The sequence below is a fragment of the Mauremys mutica genome, chromosome 19 (assembly GCF_020497125.1).
Source record: "Mauremys mutica isolate MM-2020 ecotype Southern chromosome 19, ASM2049712v1, whole genome shotgun sequence".
NCBI classification, from domain to species: domain Eukaryota; kingdom Metazoa; phylum Chordata; order Testudines; family Geoemydidae; genus Mauremys; species Mauremys mutica.
The window spans coordinates 10949520-10972392 of record NC_059090.1 but is presented as its reverse complement, the minus strand read 5'-3'; the positions used below and the strand labels follow the sequence as shown (position 1 = coordinate 10972392).

Genomic DNA, 22873 nt, shown 5'->3' with positions numbered 1-22873 from the left:
ACCCAACCCCCGCTCTCTGTGCCCGCCATCCGGTAGATATTTTCTTTCCTGTTCCTCTAATCTCCCCCGCCCCCCGCTGCGTCTTTTAACGTCCTTAAACGACTCCCTCCAATTGCTGATGGACACTCGCATGGCTGCTCGAATAACTGGCTACACGAGCAGTGTTTCCTGCCTAGCAAAATAACTGGGCTTTGCTCCACGGTAGGGCGGCAAATACAGAACTGCAGCAGGGTAAACCAGTGAAAGCACTTTCCCTGATGGCAAAGGAAAAGGGATGGAGTTTAAAAAGGAGAGGACGGCTGGAGCCATTATGGCCAAAATTGTGAAAAAAGGCTACAAACGGGGCTGGGTCAGCGGTTCTTAGGGTGACCAGACAGCAAGTGTGAAAAATCGGGACTGGGGTGGGTGGGTAATGGGAGCCTATATGGGAAAAAGACCCAAAAATCAGGACAGTTCCCTATAAAAATATCAGAACATCTGGTCACCCTAGTGGTTCTCAGCCTACAGTAACTCCTCGCTTAACGCTGTAGCTATGTTCCCGAAAAATGCGACTTGAAGCGAAACAAATGTTAAGCGAATCCAATTTCCCCATAAGAACTAATGTAAATGGGGGTGGGAGAGTTAGGGTTAGGCTTCAGGGAAATTTTTTTTCGTCTGACAAAAGACAGGATATACAGTATTTACCATTGTGGGACACATATGCAACTCTCTCTGTTCCATGGGCTGCATCCACACAATAGATACACTACCCGTTTGGCCCTGTGGATGTCACATGGGCCGCAGCAATATGCTGATGGGGCCACAGGTTGAGAACCACGGGGTTAGATTTTCAAAAGATCTCCCAGTGCTGAACATACAGAACACTGGGTGCAGAGCTCTTTTGAGAATCTGCCCCATAAGATTGTGTGTACTCTGCACACGAAGAATGGGCTCTGACTCAGGTAGGAGCCTCTTCCGTATGTCCACACGCAAACCTGTCTAAGATCAGCAAGCACTCAGGACCTGCCTTGTATGACCCTGCTAGGGGGATGGGTCAGAGTTCAAGTCCCACGGTGAACGGGGTGCAAGCCCGGTCATTCTGCGGAGTGGATGCAGGTCAAGCTGCAGACCCAAGTCAGAAGGTCTGCCTGGTGGCGCATGGACGCAGGATGCAGTGTGGACACTCAAGCACAGAGACTACAAGCGTGGGTCCGGCAGTGTAGACATACCCTGAGTTCCCAGAGGGAGCTGCTGGATGGTGGGTGCTTTGGAAAACCTGACACTTATGTCTAAATGGGAGCTGAATCCCAGATCCTCAAAGGGACGTAGGCTCCTAACTCCCATTGGATTTCGGTGGCAGTTAGGAACCTAAATACCTTTGAAGATCTGGGTCCGAGTTCTTTGGAAAAACTGTCCTGCCACCACATCAAAACAATGACCACCCAAAGGATCTAAGATCATCAGGTTATTTATTTTCTATTTATTTATTGAGATTTAAAATAGATACCTAGTCAGGGTTCTAGGTGCCCTAATACATCACTGATGAATGTTGCTGGGATTGTATTTCTTTGAGTACAAATACACTCCTCTCCTCCCCTTCATTGTTATGGGATGCGTATCCTCAGCGCTCGCCAAAAATCTTATCAAACAAGGTCTTCTGCAGTGTGCCCGGAAGGTCACCAAAAACTCATGGGGGAAAAAAAAAACATAAAATCAACTGGTAACAAAATATTGACTAGTCGTAACAACAACAATCTTGTGGGGGAAACAAAAAATAAAAACATCTTAACTGCACTGAGATAATAAAGCCTCCCCATCTGCTTTCAAAGAGCCCTTGAGGACCAGGTATTTGTACACTCCAAAGCATGGAGCAGAGGAGATCTCCAGTCTAGCTGGCAGCTAAGGCAAAATAAATTTTTGTATCACTGCAATGGCAGCGAAGGCTGCTTTTATCGTGAAGTGCCTTGTGCGTGTATCCATTGATACCTCTATATTTAGGCAGGTGTAATTCCCACAGAGATAAAGAGCCTGTTTTTCAAACAAGCAGCAGCATCATACATACATTACAATAGCAAACATCAGAAAACAAAGACATTTTCGAGAGAGCGCTTAATCCTTGGGGTAGCTGCCTGGCACATCAGAACCTCAAGGACAGCACTGACTGTGAGGAGGCTGACGGCAGGGAACACCGAAAGGTAGCAGGCAGTTTGCCTATGACCAGGGAATGCTCTCAAATCTCCCCTCTCTTGTACACAATCCTAGGGTTGGAAAACTATTGCTGGGGTGGGTAGCCACAACATGCATTTGAGGGGCCCGGGGAAATGGCTCAGAATTTCGCATCTCACAAGCCCCATAAAGTCGAAAGGTGTTTCAATCCCTGCTTGTTATTTTACAGCACGTCACGGTTGTGTCTTGCTCTACATGACTTTCCTGGGCCATTTCCCAGTCTGCTGCCTTTCCGAGGAGGAGGGCAGACTCACTCTGCCTTTCGATGGCAGAGCCACAGAATTCTGATTTCCTGAACAGACTCATACATGGTGCCTGATCTCTCTACCCCTGTGCTGCCTTTTGCTTTTCTCCCTCTTCGTTTCCAGCACAGGAAGAGAGGGCGAAGGGGTATGAACCCCAACTCAAAGTCTAGCCAATGCATGGGGTGAAGTGGCCACCCCTCAGAGCTGGATTTCAGCTCCATCTGGGGTCCGCAAAGGGGGCAGCAGCAGGGTCAACCAAATACAATTCATGTCTGCTCAACTGGGCCCAAGCGCTAACAGGAGAGAGCAGCAGAGCAGCCCCGTCTCCCCCTAGTGCCGGGCTTCACACGCTCTCTCACAGCGTGGAGACACAGGCTCCTGGACAGATTGTCTGCTGGACAACTCAGCTCCCATTCGGGCTTGTGCAAACCACTTCCCCTCCCCTTTAGTGAGTTTGCACCAATCGTACCACAGCCCCATCGCACCAACAACCCTGTTGCACCAACAGCCATTGGTTACGTGAGGCAAAGGTGCCACGCGCTGCATGTCATTTCAGCTGCATTTAATGTGACTGTGCCGCAGGGAGCAAGGAGGAACCAGCACCACGTGGCCAGCCATTTCTCCATGGGCAGTGTGTAAGTTCTCGAGAGACCCCAGAGCGTCAGAAGCACGGCTTGGTCCAGCCTCTTCCTCTTACCTCATAGGAGCAGCGTATGCAGACAGCCTCTGGGTGCTGCTCACAATGGCTATGCCTACGCAGCCATCGCAGGCTGGGATTGGGGCTAGTGGAGACGGACCCAAGCGAGCTTTAATCCAGCTGGCTGGGGTACTAGAACAGCCAAGCCAGAGACTCATGGGTTTCAGCGTGGGCTGGATAATTACCCTGGGTAATTACTTGGGCGAATAGCTCGCACTGCCGCAGGTGCACTGCTGCTGTACCTAAGGCAGGAAGACTCAAGCTAGCCCAGTACGTCTACACAAGCTGCAGGTAAAAAAAACAAAAAAACAAAAAACAAAACAAAAAAAACACCCACATGGCAGCAAGTCTCATAACTTGGACCTACAGACTTGGGCACGTAGGGCTTGAGCTGTGGTGCTAAACACAGCCGTATGGACGTTCCCGCTGAGGCTCTGAAACCCAGTGAGGAGGGTGGGTCTCAGAGCCCAAGCGGGAACGTCTACACAGACAGTTTTAGCATGGAAGCACGAGCCTGCATCTGTAGACCCGGGCTCAGAGACTCGCAGACAGCCACAGGGTTGGGTTTTGGTTTTTTTTGTTGTTTTTTTTTTGCAGTTTAGCTGTACCCTACAAGCCAAGGGACTGGTTTGTTACAACAGCCTGGCCAGCAGATGCAGCATTGCCAACCCCAAGCGATCGAAATGCAGTTTGGAGTCACATCTTAGGAGCGGGCTTAAAAACCCTGAGATTTTACAAAAAAACAAACAATAAATTTTGGATTTTTATTTGCTTTTTATAGGGGTTTCTGAGCCTTTAGGGGGCACTCACATCACGTTATCAAACTTTTCTCTGCAACCACAAAACTAGAAAACTTAATAAAACAAAAGCAAGCCAAGATTGTCACGTATTCACAGGACTCCTGAAGCTAGGGCTTGATGAGAAACCTCCAAGTACCGTGACAAACTCACAAGGGCGTGGCAACATGGAGATGGTTGCTAGAAAGAGCAAAGAGACCCCTGGTGTAGGGCTGAGGACACTATGGATTAGATCTTTTCCCATACAGAGAAGACGGCTTAATTCATGAAGAACTCCTGTCCTCCTGGATACAACAGGGGCCCTGAATGCCACGGTGTGGGTGAGGAAAGCACGGGTGGGAGGCCAGCATTTAATATAACAACCTTCCCTAGCACTTATAGAGCACTTTTCATCAGTAGGTCTCACAAAGGAGGTCATTATTATCCCTATTTCATAGATGGGATAGCGGAGTATGTCTACACTACAGAGATTATACCGGCATAGCTATGCCAGCAGAGCCCCCTAGTGTAGATGCAGCCTACTCTGTCAGTGTGGGAACATCCTCTCCCTGAACGAGATTAGCTATGTCGATGGAAGCCCTCTTCCATCAACACAGCTGTGTCTACACTGGGGTTCTGTCAGCATAGTGTGACAGTCAGGGGTGTATTTTTTTTCCACACCCCTGACATGAGTAGCTATGTCGACGTAACTTCTCAGTGCAGACTGAGCCTGAAGCACAGCGAGGTGAAATGACTTGCCCAAGGCCACCCAGCAGACCAGTAGCAGAACCCAGGTCTCCTGAGTCACAGTCCTCTATCCACTAGGCCACACTGCCTCCTAAGAGCCCACAGCCACACCCCAGAGAAGAGCTTCAAGGTGTGGCCAGGTGAGTGAATCCACTAACTCTTCCTCCCTGTGGAGGGCTGTGGCACAAGTGGAGTCTGCTGCATCGCTGAGGATGCAGCAAAGGCCATGGAGTACCCAGAAGGAATGATGCCTGCCTGCCTCCCCCCCACCACATCTTGTAGCACCAATGCACTGAGCCCACATGCTCAGATTCAGTGCAGGAGATACGATTTACCTTATCTATCAAAGCACAGCGGATTAATGAGTCATGCTTTTCAAAACACCTCCGCCCCCAGGGTGTTATTTATTCCCTTAATGTGTGTGGCCATTTTAAACTGGCGGTGTTTATTTTTTGGTATTCAACATTACTGTGCAGGGACCAAGGCAGGTGTTATTTGTATAGGGCTTATCTAACAGGCTAGGCCAGCCCCCAGCTCAGAGGAATATTGCCCAGCCCCACTCAAGTGATCTCAGATAGGGAGGCCTGCAGAGCCAGCCGCTGCACTAAGCAAACAGCAGCTTCGGTTGCTGCAGCAGTGACCTGCGGGCAGCAGGTTTTTAGCAATCCAGGCCCTAGATCAGTGGATTTGAGCATCCTTGAGCTATTCCAGGTTACGCCCTGTGTTTCCTACAGCACGTCTGTGCACCGACACAAAAACCAGAGCTGGAAACGGCCTACTTCCATCTTCAAATCTATCCCCACCCTGCCAGGGAAAAGCCGTTCCCTGCAACGGGTGTTCTGATGCATTTTCTCCTCCCAGGTCGAGACCAGAAGGAAGTTCTCCTAACTGCCAACAATGTTGTGCAACAGAAGGGGGTGAAGAGGATGCTGCTCACAGAGCTCAGTTGTGTTTTCCCATCATGCCTTTCCACTGAGAAGCTGCAGCACCTGAGAAGTATGTTCCTTCTGCAAATATAAACGGGGGTGGAGTGAGAGGGGGAAAACAATATCAACGTCAGATTCTGCAGAGCTAATTTTCAGGGGTGCCGAGTGCTTATTAATACCACTGACAGCTGCTGGAGCTTGGGTTCTCTGCACTTCTGACAGTCATGCTCCAAGGTCAAAAGACAGGCGCAAGAGAATCGCCTGGCAGTCTGGGTCCGATGCCATGGCACTTTCCTATGGAACTGCAGGGCCCAGTCTTGTGAAATGCTGCTGAGCCCCCGTTCATTTCAGTGAGACGCTCAGCCGTCTTCATGAGGCGCTCAGCTTCTTCTAAGACGTGGCCTGTTATTAACGAGAAGCCATCGAGCACTGTGCCAATTTACCCATTGGAGATTGGCAGGTCGCCGTGCCGGCTGTGTGCCTAGGACACGGGCGGGGAAATAAACTAAACCAGTTCAAGCATCTTTCAAGACTGTCATTTCACACTCATGTTTCTGTGCTAGCTGAGTCGACTTTTTTAAATAAATACAACCTGACACTAATTCTAATGGTTTTAATAAATGTTTAATGTCTCGTTAAAGGTCGCCCGCCTACTGTTCTCACTGCAGATTTGTATTAATAGCACATGGGCCACTTGGTTTTAACTGTGTTGTTTCATCAGGATTTCAAATGTTTGGCAGACACTTCTCCCAAGTGATGTATTTAAAGAAGAAACACACAATGCACTACATAATAAACTGTCAAGGAGAACAATGGCAAACAGCCAGTTAGCGCAACGGCAGGGGAAACATACAGATTAACACGGACACAAAGAAAAAAGATGGACTATTTGGTGCATGCATTAGAGAGTTAATAAGCCCGTACAGATTCTTACTAAAAAAAAAACAGCAATAAATCCAAACTAATCCTGCTTTTAGCATCACAGTTTACACAGTGGTTTTAACACTGCCGTAGCAAGTGCCTACCAATTGCTGTAACCAACTTGTTTTATATAAAGGCTAAAACTGGATAGTAATAATGAAATATACATCAAAACAAAACACCCCCTTCAGGGAGGCTGGATGTTGGACGTAATTTCATCCAGGGGGTTTTCTAGGTGTTCAGCCCCAGAAACTCAAGATGAAATTACAGCTTGTGATATCTCTAAAGTGTGCAGAGTAATTTATTTTCAGCAAGCCTCCTCTGATGAAGCTAATCTGTAACCTTGTCAATGTGTGCACTCCTCAGGGCACCGATACAGTCGCGTCCCGAATCTGCGTTGTGCCGGATGCAAAGCCCAGGCCCCAAGAAGGAAGTTTATTTAAAGGCCCAATGCCAGAAGGCTCCTTAAAGTTCCTACCATATTTTACAAACTGAAAGGCCATTTTTCCCTCTCGGTGATGGCACACAGGCCCTTTCAGCAGGATACAGCATCTGCCTCAGGCAGGGTAGGGAAGCAGAGCTCCTGATTTCCCCCAGACTGGCTCCCCTCCTGTCTTTCCTTCCATGCTCATCACCCGATGTAATTCATTATCTGGAAGAGGGATGGATTCCTTCAGAACCACTCCCATATGCTGGGACGCAGCTGGTCCTGCAGGCAGTCCCTTGTCCTCTTGCTCAGAGGGGCTCCCATTTTCAGTACACCATGCAAGAGCACCACAAAGGGCCCAATCGGGAGACCGGGGCAGGGGAGACTCATCTCCAAACCTAAGGCAGACCCTGAAGAGAAAAGGGCTGACAAAGCAGAGTTTGAAATCAGCCCTGCCCTGCTTTACTGGAAACTTTGATCGCTAGAAACTGAAATCCACACATCTGACAGCCCTCTGGGGTGAGGGCTGCCAGGTAAAGATGGGGGAAGGAGAAGCGACCACTGTGTCCAATTTTGGTAACCGCTGTCTAAAAAGGATGCAGAAAAACTGGAAAGGATCCAGAGGCGTGTGACAAAGATGATCAACGGGATGGAATGCACGCCATGTGAGCAGAGGCTGAAGGAACTGGGTATGTTTAGTTTGGAAAAGAGGAGATTAAGGGGGAGGAATATGATAGCAGTCTTCAAAATACTTGAAAGGCTGCCATAAGAGGGAGAAAAATTGTTGTCTCTCACCACAGTGGATAGGACAAGAGGCAGTGGGTTCAAACTACAGCCTAGCGGTTTTAGATTAAATCTTAGGGAAAACTTCTTAACTGTAAGAACAGCAGGACAATGGAACAAACTGCCTGGGGAAGTCATGAAAGCTCCTTCACGGGAGGCGTTCAGAAAGCTGCTGGAGAGCCATCTGTCTGGGACAGTTAAAGTTTAGACACAACAAACCCTCCATCTTGGCAGGGGGGTTAATCATAGAATCTCAGGGTTGAAAGGGACCTCAGGAGGTCATCTAGTCCAACCCCCTGCTCAAAGCAGGACCAAACCCAACTAAATCATCCCAGCCAGGGCTTTGTCAAGCCTGACCTTAAAAACCTCTAAGGAAGGACCCTTGGGGTCCCTTCCAACCCTCTCGTTCTGTGAGCCTCTCTTGGCTACGCCATCCGCACCATCTTAGAAGAATTTACCAAATGGGTGCAACCCAGCTCCCAGATCTTCCATAGACTACAATGCAAGTTGATTCAGGCCCTACATGAGTACCGGTTTACAAAGGGTTAACGTTACATTATAGCACATACAGGAACAAACCCAAAATTGTAGGGGAGGGAGTATGGACTTATGGTTACAGCTGAGTCAGCCTCTCTGGATTTTACTCCAGGCTCTGCCACTGACTCACTCTGACTTTTGACAAGTCACTTGGGGCCTGATTTGCAGAGGAACTGAGCACCGTTGACTTCTGTTGGAGTTATAGTTGCTAAGAGGTTCTGACAAATCCACTGTGCTTCAGTTTCCTCTTCTATATAATGAGGATAATGCCACTTCTCTGCACCATGGGAGCTTGTAAGACTTCATTAATTAATGCACAAAAGGATCTTTGAGATCCTTGGCTCTCAGTATTGTAAGAGTGCACCCTGTACTACTGGATTTTGTGTACAGAACAGTACATCTCAACTTGTCATCAATAAGCGCCTCTTGCACATACCCCAGGCCACTGCTGCACTGTGATTTCTGCCGGACATGTCCATAAATAAGTAAAGCAGTGGATTTATCTGTCCCACAAAACGAATGAGGTGTAGCTCTCCCCTGCGTCTGCTACCCGGTGATCACCAGGACTTAAGCCTGGTCCACACTAGAAAATTGGGTCAGTTTAACATCTGTCAGGGGTGTGAAAAATCCACACACACACACTCCGTGATGTAGTTAAGCTGACCTAATTCCCCCATGTAGACAGTGTCACGTCCACAGAGCTCCTGCCTCTCAGGGAGGTGGATTACCTACAACAGTGACAAGAGAATACCTCCCCATCCAGTCTACACAAAAGCACTATAGCTGTGCTTCTGTAGCGTTTTAAGTGTAGACAAGCCCTTAATGGGTAGCTAAGGTAAAGGAATAAACTTGCAGGTCTGCCTATCGTCAACACCGGCAGGTGGTATAACAGCTGTGAAAGGGGGTAATTGGGTGGGGTTTAATGGCCTGTGATGGGCAGAAGGCCAGACTAGATGAACTGCAGGTCCCTTCTGACCTGAAATTCTATGACAACACACAGTACAGTAGCATTCCTGAGTGGTAGCTGTGTTAGTCTGTATCAGCAAAAAGAATGAGGAGCCCTTGTGCCACCTTAGAGACTAACAAATTTATTTGGGCATAAGCTTTCGTGGGCTAAAACCTGCTTCATTGGATGCATGCAGTGGAAAATACAGTAGGAAGATACAGATACACACAGAGAACATGAAAAAATAATTAATTGATTAGTCTCGTTAAAGTTAGTATGGCAACACCCATTTTTTTCATGTTCTCTGTGTATCTATATCTTCTTATGGTATTTTCCACTCCATGCATCCGATGAAGCGGGTTTTAGCCCACGAAAGCTTATGCTCAAATAAATTTGTTAGTCTCTAAGGTGCCACAAGTCGCATTCCTGTCACTCTCTGTGTTCTCACCGATGGCCACAGGAAAAGGCCAGTTCTACCCCAGTACATGTGATCAAACAGGTATCCTGGACAGCCAGCTGGGTGAGCCCAAGTCCACGGGCCTGGGTACTTTTCTTACAGAATTTGTACGCTGGTTTCACTCCACTGACCTCCACGGAGTCAGGCTCAGTGTACACCAGTAAAAGCAAGATCAGGCACCATGTCTCCAGAACACCCCAGTGAGTTTGGTTACTTTTCTATTAGCATAAACAAAGCAGTTATTGAGAAATGGCACAGCCTAGCCAATCACCATCACTCAGTGCACTGATTGTATTAACTCTGCACTCAGGAGCGCCTTAACAGATGGTATATTATAGTGTCATTATTTATAATGTACCTCGCAAGTATCCCACTCACAGTAAGAAGACAGTACTCCAAAGACAGTAGCCACTTCCTGTGCTTCAACAATCCAGTAGTCAAAAATCAAATGAGATGCAGCAGGAGAGGGATGATTTTAAGTTATACCTGTATAGACCACGTTAACGCAGCTAATTTTTTTTTTAAAACTTTAAAAATCATGTGAATTACATACATCCCTGAAGGTCTACATATATCCTCATTCACTGATAAGCCCTAAAACACAGTCAGCTAACATAGTAATGAGCATGGTATGAACACAGTTTCTCGATTACAGCGGCCAGGACCTTAGCGTGGGTGCATTTAGACTGTAAAATCTTGGAGGCAGGGACTGCCTTTTTGTTCTGTGCTTGTACAGTGGGGTCCTGATTCCTGACTGGGGATCCCAGGAAGAGCTGCAATAAGGTATGTAATATCCACACCCTTAAAAGGCCACGTTACACTGCCAGAAAAGCATAAAGGGACTTTATACTGTAAATGAGGATCAGGCCCTTAGCAATCAGATGGAGAAACATCATCTTTTATTTTCTACACTCACTGCCATCCCTGAGACAACCCCCACCCCGCCCAGTTATTTACCACAGAATATTATAACCACCTCGCAAAATTCTGTCCAACTGCTCGCCCAGGGTAAGTAATTTTCTTTGACAAGTATGTAAAATATTCCTTATTCCATCATAGCAGTAGGGCAGGCTGGTCGATTCTTTGCCTGGGCTGGAGAATCCTGCATTAAAAATGGCATTAGGTTGCACTGTTATTCAAGTAACACCACTGGTGGGAACTGTGCATAAAAAAGGACAAAGCTCTGCCCCAGGGGGTTACAAAATACATGTCAACCTTGTGCACATGCTTAACTTCACACTCACAAGTAGTCCCATAGGCTTCAGTGGGACTACTCACACACCAAGCATGTGTGTACATTTTTGCAGGACTAGCATCTAATTTATTCTCCTCTGTGTCTGTTTCTCCTCCCAGCCTCTCTCTCTCGATTATATAGATTGTAAGCTTTTTAGGGAAAGGACTGTCTCTTACTATCTGTATGCAAAGCCCCTAGCACAGCGAGGCCCAGGTCTCAGTTGGGTTCTCTGCTCCTGTAATACAAATGATAATTAAGTAATAGATGCCATTTACCCAGGTCAAGTTAGAACTTAGTTGGCCACCACCAAATTGAAATTGTGCTTAAAAGTTTTTAAATTCCACTATAAGACCTGTGTATTAATAGTAACACACACTATTTAATATGCATTTCTTCCCATCGCCATGCAATTTCCAGATGGCATTTATGATGCAAGACCTCAGCACAGAAGCTAATTTGGGGCCTGATCCAAAACCTATTAAAGTGAACTGGAGGTTTTCCATGGACTCCAGGAGTCATTGTATTAGGGGCTTTAAAAGGCAGGGAGAGGGAACAGAGAAGACGTAAAGTTGTGAGCCAGTGGATGGGAATCAATGCTCCTAAATGCAGCCATCAGTGCTGTGTGTCACGGGCTCTCAAGACCTTAGAAGTCTCTGGGTGCAGGGACCTTACATATCCTGATATTTGTACGGGACTTTAATATCTGGCTGGGCGTAATTTCAACATCCAGGGCTACAATTAATTAGAAACAAAACCTTGTTTGCATCTTTCATCTGTGCATAACTTTGCACCAATATTCAAACCCAGCCACGATCAGCACTCCTTCGACTGCCCTAAAACAGCTCACCTTTGGCCCCTCACACAGCAAACAGCGCAGAGCCTTTCCCAAGTTACGGACTTTGGCGCTCACCAGTGAGGAGAAGGCTTACAGGGCCACTCCTTAAATGCGACAAGGACTAGCTTTGATACCACAAACAAGTGACTGATTGTTCACTCGTACGGGATCACAACGCGAGTCTTCCACGTAATGGAAGGACTTGGTCACTACACAGTAAAAACATGAATGGATTGTGGCATCAGAGCTAATTCACTGGGTAAGGTCAGAGATAACTATAATTAAAAGAAAGCTTTTCCATGACACACGCAACACCCCTATTGGGATTGTTCAAGGGCATATACCAGGGGTGGCCAAACCACAGCTTGCGAGCCACATGCGGCTCTTTTACAATTAAAGTGCGGCTCACGGAGGTCCCCATGCCTCCACCTACCAGACTGGGGGGACGGGGTGGGGAGAAGAGCTCAGGACTTCTGCCCTGTGGCAGAGTGGTGGGGCTGGGGTTTGCCCTGCAGAGAGGGAGGTCATAGAATATCAGGGCTGGAAGGGACCTCAGGAGGTCATCTAGCCCAACCCCCTGCTCCAAGCAGGACCAATCCCCAGATCCCTATATGGCCCCCTCAAGGATTGAACTCACAACCCTGGGTTTAGCAGGCCAATGCTCAAACCACTGAGCTATCCCTCCTCCCCGGTCTTGGGGCTTCAGCCCTGTGGGAGGTGTCTGCTGGGGCTCAGGGCTTCAGCCAGAGTGTGCGCCCGGCTCCGAACTTCTGAAGATTATCGTACGCGGCTCAGAGGATTAGTAAATTTGGCCACCCCGGCATATACACCCAAATGCAACCACCACAAAACCAGGAAGTCCTCACCTATCCCTCGTAATCTACAACCACCAGGATATTGTCTTCCCCAGATAATCTCACCCCCAAACACACACACCCTGCCACACTTCCCTTCCTCTCCACGCAAAACATACAACCTTTAACTCTGACCGTGTGGAGCGGATAGAAGTAGATGTTTTAAACAACATGAACAAGTGTGTAAGGCAGGGGTAGATTTTTAGAGTACGTGTGTGGGTGAGGTATCAGAGGATTATTAATAGACGGAATGGTTTGGGTTTGTGTAGGGTTGGGTTTTTTAAGTGGAAATAGTTTGCAATGGAGTTTATCATTTCAGGGCGCCATTCTTTGTCACAGTGTTATTTAGGAGATGGAATGAGGAAGCGTGGTGCTGTTTTGTTTTTTCAATAGATGTTTGCTGTTACAATCAGATCCACTCTGCCCCTGTCTCTGTTGGAGGAAGAATCTTCGAGATAAGGGAAAAAAATTCTTCTCGCCTCCCTTTCGTAGGGAGCTGAATAAACAGTCTCCAAATCTCTTTTCTGTTTCAAAGATAGAACTCAGCCTCTTTAAAATGAACCCATTTGTTAAAATTAACACAGCTAGCGATTTCTACTGCTGTAGTACCTAGGAGCCCCAGACCCTGCATTAGGGAGTGTACAACCACAGAACAGAAAGATGGTACCCACCCAAAAGAAATTATCTTGCAATTTTAAAAGTCCCTGCTCCCAAGCATTTGAGTGGGAGCATTATTTTCCTAGAAAGACAGGACCACAACAGTCCAGTGGCCAATCTAGCTTCTGACAGCAGCTGGTACCAGATGCTGCAGAGAAAGGCACAAGGAACACTGTATAAAGGTAGTTATGGAATAACTGGCCCATAGGGAAAGTGTCTTCCTAACCTTCATCTGCTATAGATGGATTTATGCCCTGAAGAATCAGGCTTGGTAACCCTTCTAAACATTTTTTTGGGGGGGGCAGGGAGTGGGGGTGTTCGGGGTTTGTTTGTTTTTTTTGTTTTGTTTTAATCCTTACTAATGTAGCTCTGGCTGTCCTAAACAAGGGCCCGATTTTCAGAAGAGCCCATGCACCCAGCACACAGAGAGCTTGTCTTAAAAAAAATCTGGCCTAAATGGGAACGGAGCTCTTCTGCAAATCTGACCCATGATACCAATTCCACTGGCCGACCCAACTGGACAAAGACCCAGAGGGTAAGGGGGTGGGAGGAGAGAGAGAGAGAAATAAAGGGAGGTTGATTTTTTCCTTCATAAACTTCTGTGGGAAAGCGTGAAGAGGCTATTGGGAAGAGACAGAAAATTGCGGAGGGGTCTTCATTAAATATTTATTTCTAAAAACCGACACATCTCGCTCGGTCCCTGCCTGGTTTTTATAAGCCTGGGAGTGAAGAGATATTTTCTCCTTATGATGTGGCGGGTCTGGAGAAAATAAAGACAAAGTAGCCTCATGATTCAAGTGAAGGGCACAGATTACCTTGATGAAGCGAGTCCTGGGTAAATGACCACTTTACCTTTGTGAATTAGCACAGGCAGGAGATGGTGCTTAGTGCCCTGTGGTCCTCTATTCATCTGGCTGAAGTTAATTTTCTTTTTAAAATGGGCCTAGTAGGATTTTAGCCCCAAGCAGAGACAAAACAATAGAATATTAGAAAGTTTGATCAGTGGCTGCTTGTAGAAATAACTGTAAATCCCAGTATGATGCAGCCAGCTTTTGGAAAGGTGTTTCCTGCACTAGTGATATTTTTACTGAAGGGGAAAATATCTTTATTGGTGGAGTTTGTAAGATCCCTTGGAAATGGCTGCAGCATCTGGATGTCCTCTTCGAAATATGGCTGCAACGACTCTTGCGAGGGAGTGGAGACCTCCCGCCTTAGAACAACCCTGATGCAAAGACTTTCCAAACCGTAAGCTACAACTTTCTCTCTGTGTTTGCGCTTTAGCAAGCTACTTAAGCAAATGACCCTGCTTCAACCATGTGACTGGCCCAACGCCAGTCAATGGGACTGGCGTTGGGCCAGTCAATGGGACTATTCGCAGTCAAAGCTAGGCACACGTTGAATGAGAACCACAATATATAGCTGTAGAGACTTGGACACCAATGAGAATTATCCCAGTTTCACATGGCCTAACCAGTCACCACGCTGCAAAGTCTTAGGGTTGATGGGATGGAGTGGATCCTACTGTAAAACACGAGGGAGGAGTAGAAACAAGTGACCCTTCCTTTAAAAGGCACATGAGCCATTTAAACCTGCTCTTCCATTGGTCATCAAAAAAGCTGTGGCCTAATGGATTGTTTCCAGTAGTGCCCACAATGTACTTGGGCACTGCCAGATGATCCAGGGCGACCTGTTTTATTTTCTGAATTACTCCTACCGCCAGATCAAAGAGTTCAGCACCCAATAGGCAGAGATTTTCTGAAAAATCTGGACCTGACTGCAGGTGATGAGCCCTTCTGAAAATGCTGGCTCTCAGGTCGAGGAAGAGGAGTCTGAGCCAATGCCTCGCGAAGTCAATGGGAGCAGGCACGAGACGGTAAAATGTAGGAAAAATCAGAACCTCAGCAGATTCTGCACGACACAGCCCAGAATTCCAAGCTACTGCATGTGCACTATGTTCGAATTCTCTTTAGAGGCTGCAAGCAAACAGAGTCACCCAGAAGGAGCCCATATGTTGGGTGGTGTGGAGAAAGAAACTAGGGAGAAAAAAAACAGTCTATAAATTTCATCCAGCTATTTATATTGTGTCCACCACTGTGGTATCTGGAGTCAAGACGGAGTTCACGTCATGCGTTGTCTAGCTTATAAGAGCATTTACACTTCCTGCTAACAGTGCTGTTGGCAGGCTGCCCTTCCCAACACCCCCTTGTGGGATGGCATGGGCTCCTAATGTTCAGGGTCGTGATCTGCTTGGTGCCCATTAAGAACAGCCGACAGCCATTCTACAGCTTTCAGCTGGGATTTTTCAAGCACGGGCTTCCCTTTGCTCCCACTGAGTGGTAAAACTCCTGCTGATTTCAATCAAGGACAGCGAGGCCAACACAGAGTGCTTCTGAAAACCCCATCCCTCAGGTTCTCGACACAGAGACTTCCAACATAGATAGCCCTTCGTAAGCATGTCCCCTGCGTCCCTCCCTTACAATCCTGCCTGGTGGAATCTGTCACACCGACAATTCTGGTAGCTTGAAAACCCAACCTCTGCACTGCTTTTCACCTCAAGGAGAACATTCTCCTTGAAGTTTCAGGAAGTGGGTTAGCACTGGAAAAGGACACTAATACATAGAGGTGCTTGAGAAATCTCACACACACACACCGCACACACAGGGCCTTGTAGCAACTGTTATGACATATTTCTAAACTGCAGCATGCGTGAGTGTAACCAACCTTTCCCAGAAGGTAGCACGGGACACTTGGCCAGTGGCCCCATTAGCTGTGCTAACAGCAATCAGCATTTCTCCACACCCATAATCAATCAGCTTTGCAGAAAGAAATGTAACAATATTTCCACACACCATTTGATTGGATACCGTCTTCCCTGAGCAAGGGGAATCAACTCATTTAGACATGGAAAACCTTGGTGTCTGCTTTCCACGCTGGCTACTGACCTCCAAGCAGTCCACTGCTAGCACTAAGATTTTTGTGAACGCTTTGGGCCAAATTCTGTACTCAATTTCACTGGTGTAAATCCACTGGTTTTGATGAAGTTACTCCAGATTTTGCTACAGTGTCACAGAGCAGAATGTGTCCCTCTTGATTCAACTGACAAGATTCCCAAAGGAAGTACACTGTATTGATAAGGGCCTAAAAAATTTTCAGCTATTTCCTGTGGGAACAGCATGTTGGGATATGGAGAAAATCCCCATTAGCTCCAACAATAACTCTTTTTTTTGGAGCAATGGCATTTAGATTTAAATGAACAGTAGCTATATTAACAATGACATTTAATGAGAAATTTGGCTGAGGGGGTCGATTCAGGAGCGATCCTAGGCCTGCGGCTTTTCAGTGCTGCAAAACAGGTGGAATAAAAAAAACTTTGCCTCGTGAACAGGAACATGAAAACCAAACAGTTTTAGACTAAACTTTGAATCTGGATTCATGCTACCATTGTTTAGCCCAGCATCAAAGAATTCTTCCCCTTCAGATGCAGAGTTCAGCCTGGACAATGCAATTTTGTAGCTATAAATGTTCGGAAGCCTCTAAACTGGATTATTACCCCAGCCGAACGGAAATTTCCAAGTCAGTCTGGCACTAGTGAAGAGTGCAGAATTAACAGTATCATCAGAGAGCTCAGATGAAGGTGCAGAGTGAGAAGGGGGTAAGACAATAGTATTTTTGCCCTAGCTCCTTTTGAAGAGATTTAATTGCATATGCTTTCAAGGATAAGCAGTTGGCTTCCAAAAAAATTTCTAAGCGCAAGTTGTGTGTGTAATCTGACAAAAGTTTCCACTGGAAGAGCAACTTTCCACAATAGTGTGGCAACACACAAGCCTGTCCTATGGGCCAGGCAGCAAGCATATTCCTTACAAGTGGAGAAACACAAACACTTTTGCAGAAGCCCTATGTGGTCTCACTCTTCTTGATCCATAGCTGGACTGCATGCTTGAGCAGTCGAGAGTTTGCATGAATTCGGATTAAACCAACAGTGATTGGGAGACGGGGTGACAGAGCTATTTCTAGTGGATGATTGCATGATCATATAGACCAGCAGGTGGTTCCAGTCTAAGGCCCCAGTCACGCAAGGAGCTGCACATGGGTGAGCCGCTATGATTTCATCAAGCTCCACTCATACAGAGCTCTTTATTTCTCCAAATCCAGGAGATGAGTTAAAAAGGTTTCCTCCCTCCTACTCTGACTCTGGTCTAAGCCAATCTACATGAAGAAGGGCATGAGATGCTCTGAATTGGAGGTAAACCCTAGCAGGGAAGACTGCAGCAAAGACGACGAAAGAGGAGGCACAAGCACAGGACTCTACTCCTAGGGACAAGCTGGCACCCAAAGGCAATATGAGGGATGGGGAGGAGAAGATGAGAATCCATGGGACAAGGATTGCATCCACAGATGCACCTAGCCTTGTCATCTTGTGGGGACACTTGGTCAAGCGTTCTGGTCCAGGGCAGTCTGGAAGCGGTGTGTGCTTTATTTAAATATTCCATTTTTTCCTTTAACCTCAGTAGGCTCAAGTAGGGTTGCAGATCTTCCAACCTTGGGATGCAACCTGTGTAATATCACGATTTTCAACTGTATTAAATAGGCTACAATACGTTTAAAAACATTAGCAAACTGTACCAAGCTAAGAGAGGGCAGGAGACCCGTAAATGATTCTACTAGGGAGTCTAACTGCAAGGGGTAAGGATTTCTACTTACACAACGAACACAGAAGTGCTAGCCCCTGGGAAGCCAATGCCCAGCTCACAGCAGGAGACTTTTACAGCGTCCTCTAGGCGCAGAGTCCTTCCAAAAATGGTAAATGGAGGAGGATCCTAGCTAGATGAGTTGGGGAAAAGATCAAGAACCACTGCTCTAGAGCAGCTGGCACTGAGACTACCTAGACCACTGACTGACACGACATGGCAGGTCCCACAGAAAGGAAAGGTACAATTCTTACGTGCCTCAGTCTCCCCAGACAACAGCCCTGAGGTCTCAGCGATAGCCCCACTGAATAATGTTCTGGGATTGATTCTGTGACTCACAAGGATGAGTATCACCCCACTGCAGACTTTCCTGCTTTAATCAATAGTAAGATGAAGCAGTAGGCTACCCATACTCCCTGCCTCAACAACCAAACAATACTCCAGAAACAGAACATCTGAAACTGGAGATGGATACCCTGGTTCCACTAGGAGTCTCCAGGAAAATTTCACCCAGGTGGGCTGAGCATCCCAGCAGCTCCTGTCATGTGTAAATACACAGGAAAAGTCGGTCTTAGTGCTCACTACCTCTGAGACTTCCCAGCAATGCCTCACAGCTAAATTTCACCTGGAATCCTTGCACAAACAGAACTAAAGGCTCAACCCTGCAGATAAGCAAGGACTTAGCCAAATTATAAATATGAAGTGAGCCTGTGACAAGTCTCAAACACTTTTGGCCTCTCCCAAGAAGTTATTTTCTCACTAAAAGCAGCAAAGAATCCTGTGGCACCTTATAGACTGACAGACGTTTGGGAGCATGAGCTTTCGTGGATGAATACCCACTTCGTCGGATGCAAGTAGTGGAAATTTCATCAACTTGTATCCGACGAAGTGGGTATTCACCCACAAAAGCTCATGCTCCCAAACGTCTGTTAGTCTATAAGGTGCCACAGGATTCTTTGCTGCTTTTACAGATCCAGACTAACACGACTACCCCTGATACTTTCTCACTAAGGCCCCCAAGTTGGCAAAAACTTAAGTCCATAAACAACTTTACACATGTATCAGAGGGGTAGCCATGTTAGTCTGGATCTGTAAAAAGCAACAGAGTCCTGTGGCACCTTATAGACTAGCATAAGCTTTCGTGGGTGAATTCCCACTTTGTCAGACACACTTTATACACAAGTGGCCTCACTGAAGTCAAGGCATACAGTAACACTCACACTCAGTCTTTGCAGGATTGAGACCCAAGCAACCAGTGTCTTAGGGAAGAAGGGAAAGAAAAGTAACAGGTAACACGTACAGTAGCTACAGCCCCACACACTGTGTAGCACTCTTGGCCAGCTTTCTGTGGCAAATTCCCCCTTCTCAGTGGTATTCCATGGTAAACTGAGGCAGCATGCAGGAAACACTGTGGCAGGTTTATGTAAAGTTTTTATAAACTGAGGTTCTCTTGGAATGAACTATAATCAGTAATGTAATCCGTACATTATACCTTGTGTTAAGTTTCATATTAACTTAAGTTTACTTTGCATTGTTCCCAATGGGGCAATTGTCAATGTCCTGCATAACTGTATCACAGACATTATCAGGAGCAGATGCTTGACGTTTTGGCAGCTGGATAAGGGACAGCTAGGGCTTTCAGAAACTGGAGAGGAATGGGAGGTAATTTGACACTGTGGGATAAACACATTAACAGAGTTTTTGCTAAAAGATTCATCAGTGAAATAAGTAACAGTGTTGACATCATTAGGCTTCAGAGTCCGCATGTTACTGATATAAATGGGACAGTTCATGACTCTCAGAGCTATTGTTTCAGGGTCTCTGAAAACTCATCAAGACAAGACCTCATCATCTGACACCCTGATCTCATCTGGAATGTCTCCTTCCCAACCATAAAGGATTAGGCTCTGGATCATTTTTAAAATGGAAACTAAGAATCTGGAGCACAGTTCTGTAGCAAAAGGCAAACGTCGCAGCAGATTTCACAAGGCTACGGAGTACATGGAGCCTTGATGAGTCAAAGCTGGCCGAACTGGCCCAGCAACAACAGGTCACATTTTAAAGTTTTGGGAATCCTTCCTGATTAAAGGTCTGATATCCAATAAGATGTCAGTTTCCCCCAGAACGTGTCAGTTTCCCCTGGAGTACTTACATGTGGTTCATCAGTTATTATTGGTAGTAGAAGGGTCACACCTAGAGGCCCCAACCAAGCTCAAGAACCTGTTGTACGAGGCACCGTATAGACATCTTAAGAGGAAATAGAGCTTATTTTCTAAATAGACAAAGACAGACAAGGGACGGAGGAGGAAGGAACAGACAGATGAAGGGACCCATCTGAGGTCATGCAGCAGGTCAGTAGCAGAGCCAGAAATAGACTCCAGGTCTCCTGACCCAATGCCCTCTCCCCCAGACCACATTGCCTCTCCAACACTGATTCTCAATCCCACAATGCATCCACCTTGCATTCAGTGCCTGGATCCTCCAGTCACTCCTGCCTTCAGGCCACAGAGAAATGCCACCTCCGTGCTTCCCGACTGCAAGTCCACCGTCCAACAACAAACGTCCAACAACAAACAACTCGACCCAGAGGGGGAATTGCTCGGGAGACTTCCAACACCAGCAAGAGTCACCTCCAGGCACACACGAAGCCAGCCGGCTCCAGCACGAGACCGATCAATAGGACCACTCAGAGGTATAGCTTATCCGGAGTAGAGTCCTCACTGCCCCCACAAACCGGAGGCACAGGGCACCAGTCTCCCCAACAGAAAACACTCTATCCCGCACCTTTCCCCCTGCCCACGCAGACAGAGAACCTTCCCCCCCGCTTCATGCAGCAGGCCCAAGGGAGCTCTCTGGTCATTTTACTTGCGAAGGGTAAAAGCCTCTTCCATAGGTGTATCTGCGCTCGGTTCCTGGTTTTGCCAAAGCCTGGCACTTCCAGGTAAACCGGGGGGTGGGGGTGGAATTTCTATTTTAAACTGTGCTGCCGCCTTTCACAGCAGGGAGGGTGGGAAAACGCCACCCTCCGCTGGCGGGTCAGTCCATGTTTAACAGCTTCCTCCCTTGCCAAGCCCAGCAGCCCCAGGCACCTCCCGGCCGGCCAAACCTACCTGGGGGCAGGTGCCGTCCCATCAGCAGCTGCACATCTTTCTGCCCAGGGCCGCCCCCCCGCACCGGGTGAGAACTCCGGCCTCAAAGGCCCAGCTCTGACAGGCGCCCATCCAGCCCGTGTAAACGCCGGTTCGAAGCAGGCGGGAGCAAAGGCAACATTTCCCCACCCACCCGCCAAAAAAATCAAACCACCCCCCCGGGGAGTCTGTGTCCCCAACTCCGGCCATCCAAGGGGAGGGGAGGAAGGGGTTTGGTCCCTGCGAGACCCCCCCCCCCGCAGAGGGAGAAAGAAAGGGGGAGGAAGCAGGCGCTGCAAGGGGCCGGGGGGGGGTGGCGAGTGGCCTGCAGCGGGACCAGCCAACCCCCCCGCTTTCCTCCCGGTCACTGACCTCATTCCCGGCCGCGGCAGGTCCGGTCCCGTCCCGTCCCGTCGCGGCGGTGCACGACCCCCCTCCCCGGGGCACGCCCCGCCGCGCCCCCTAATCCCGCGCGCCCCCGCCACAAGGTAGCCAGCGCCCACGCGCGACCCACGCGGGGCGGGAAGCGAGGGGGAGGGGCGAAAGTTTCTCTCTTACCGCAGGGCTCAGCCTCGCCCGCCGCCCGGCTGCTCCGGGATTGAGCGGCGAGCCGCGGGGGAGGGGTAATTCCCTCCCGGCCTGGCTGGGCAGGGAGGGGGCGGGCGGGCCGGCCGGGGCCCCCTGCTCCCGGGGGCTGCCGAGAGAGGCTCTTTGTTCTGTAATCCCAGTAAGATTGCCAGCCATTCGCCCCGGCGCTAATCCCAGCCCCGCTCAACAGCAGCATCCATTGGCTGCCATTTACATACAGGATTAGCCAGCCCGCAGCCCGGCCGGGGGAGCGGGGGGGCTGGGCATGGCCCGGCGCCACGGGGAGGGGCGCGGGCTGGGCAGAGACTAGGGCCATGGGGAGCCCGGCAGAGAACGGGTCGGTGGGTCTCAAACTTTGGCCCGGGTGCCCCCTTTCCCCCAGCGAGCCTCGGAGTGCGACCCCCCCCCCGCCGCTAGATTCAAACCGCATTTTTTAGAAAAAAAAATATTGAAGACGATTATAAATGCTGGAGGGGAGGTTTGGAGGCCGACAGCTTAGGGGGACCAGACCGCAAGTATGAAAAATCAGGACGGGGGGGGGGGGGTAATAGGAGCCTATAGAAGAAAAAGACCCAAAAATCAGGACTGTCCCTATAAAATCGGGACACCTGGTCACCCTACGTGAGCCCCCGTTTGAGGACCCCTGGAAGGGGGGCAGTGGGGCGAGGGTGGGAGGCCTGGGGGGAGAAGAGGAGCAGAGGCACTGAGGGGAGGGGCAGGGACGTGTTGAGAAAAGCCAGGAGGACAGGTCACGGGGTGGGGGTGGGAGCTGTGAGCACGGGGTGGGGTGTCAGAAGGCTGCAGGTGGCATTTGGCACCTTGGAGGGGAGACTGCTGGTCTCCCTGCCTCTTCCCCCTTGCCCAGCCTGGCGGCATAGGGGTGCACCGACTTGCAAAGAGAAACGGGGAGATGGGGGGTGCTTTGGGTATAAGCCTGAAGCAGGCTCAGCTATAGGGACTCAGTTTTCCTGGGCATCGGGTCACCCTGCTGTTTTAGGGGGCAGGGATGTGCTGGGGGGGGATCCCTGAGGTGCCTGTGCCCTCAGCCAGCCTCTTGCCACTGCCAACAGCCCAGCTGGCCACCCCTTCCTGCCGGCAGTCAGGTGTTCTGCAGGAGTGGTGGCTTGTAACTCCAACAGGGACCCCAAGCTGGCCCTGAAAATAGGGAGACGCAACAGCAGGAGGGGAGGGATTTACATTGCAGGCTCCCCTCCTCTCCCTG

The 22873-nt window shown here is 48.6% G+C and overlaps 1 protein-coding gene across 2 annotated transcripts in view; it reads right to left on the bottom strand.

Moving 5' to 3' along the window:
* Nucleotides 1–21718, bottom strand: part of GTF2IRD1 (GTF2I repeat domain containing 1) — a 172580-nt gene extending 150862 nt beyond the window's left edge. Inside the window, exon 1 of one of the 2 annotated variants that reach the window (XM_044993681.1) lies at nucleotides 21622–21718. The gene's annotated coding sequence lies outside the window, so the exon portion shown is untranslated. Of the gene's footprint in view, nucleotides 1–21045; nucleotides 21155–21621 lie in introns of those variants that run through there. The other variant, XM_044993682.1, reaches the window with a different exon arrangement.
* Between the last annotated feature and the right edge of the window lie 1155 nt (nucleotides 21719–22873).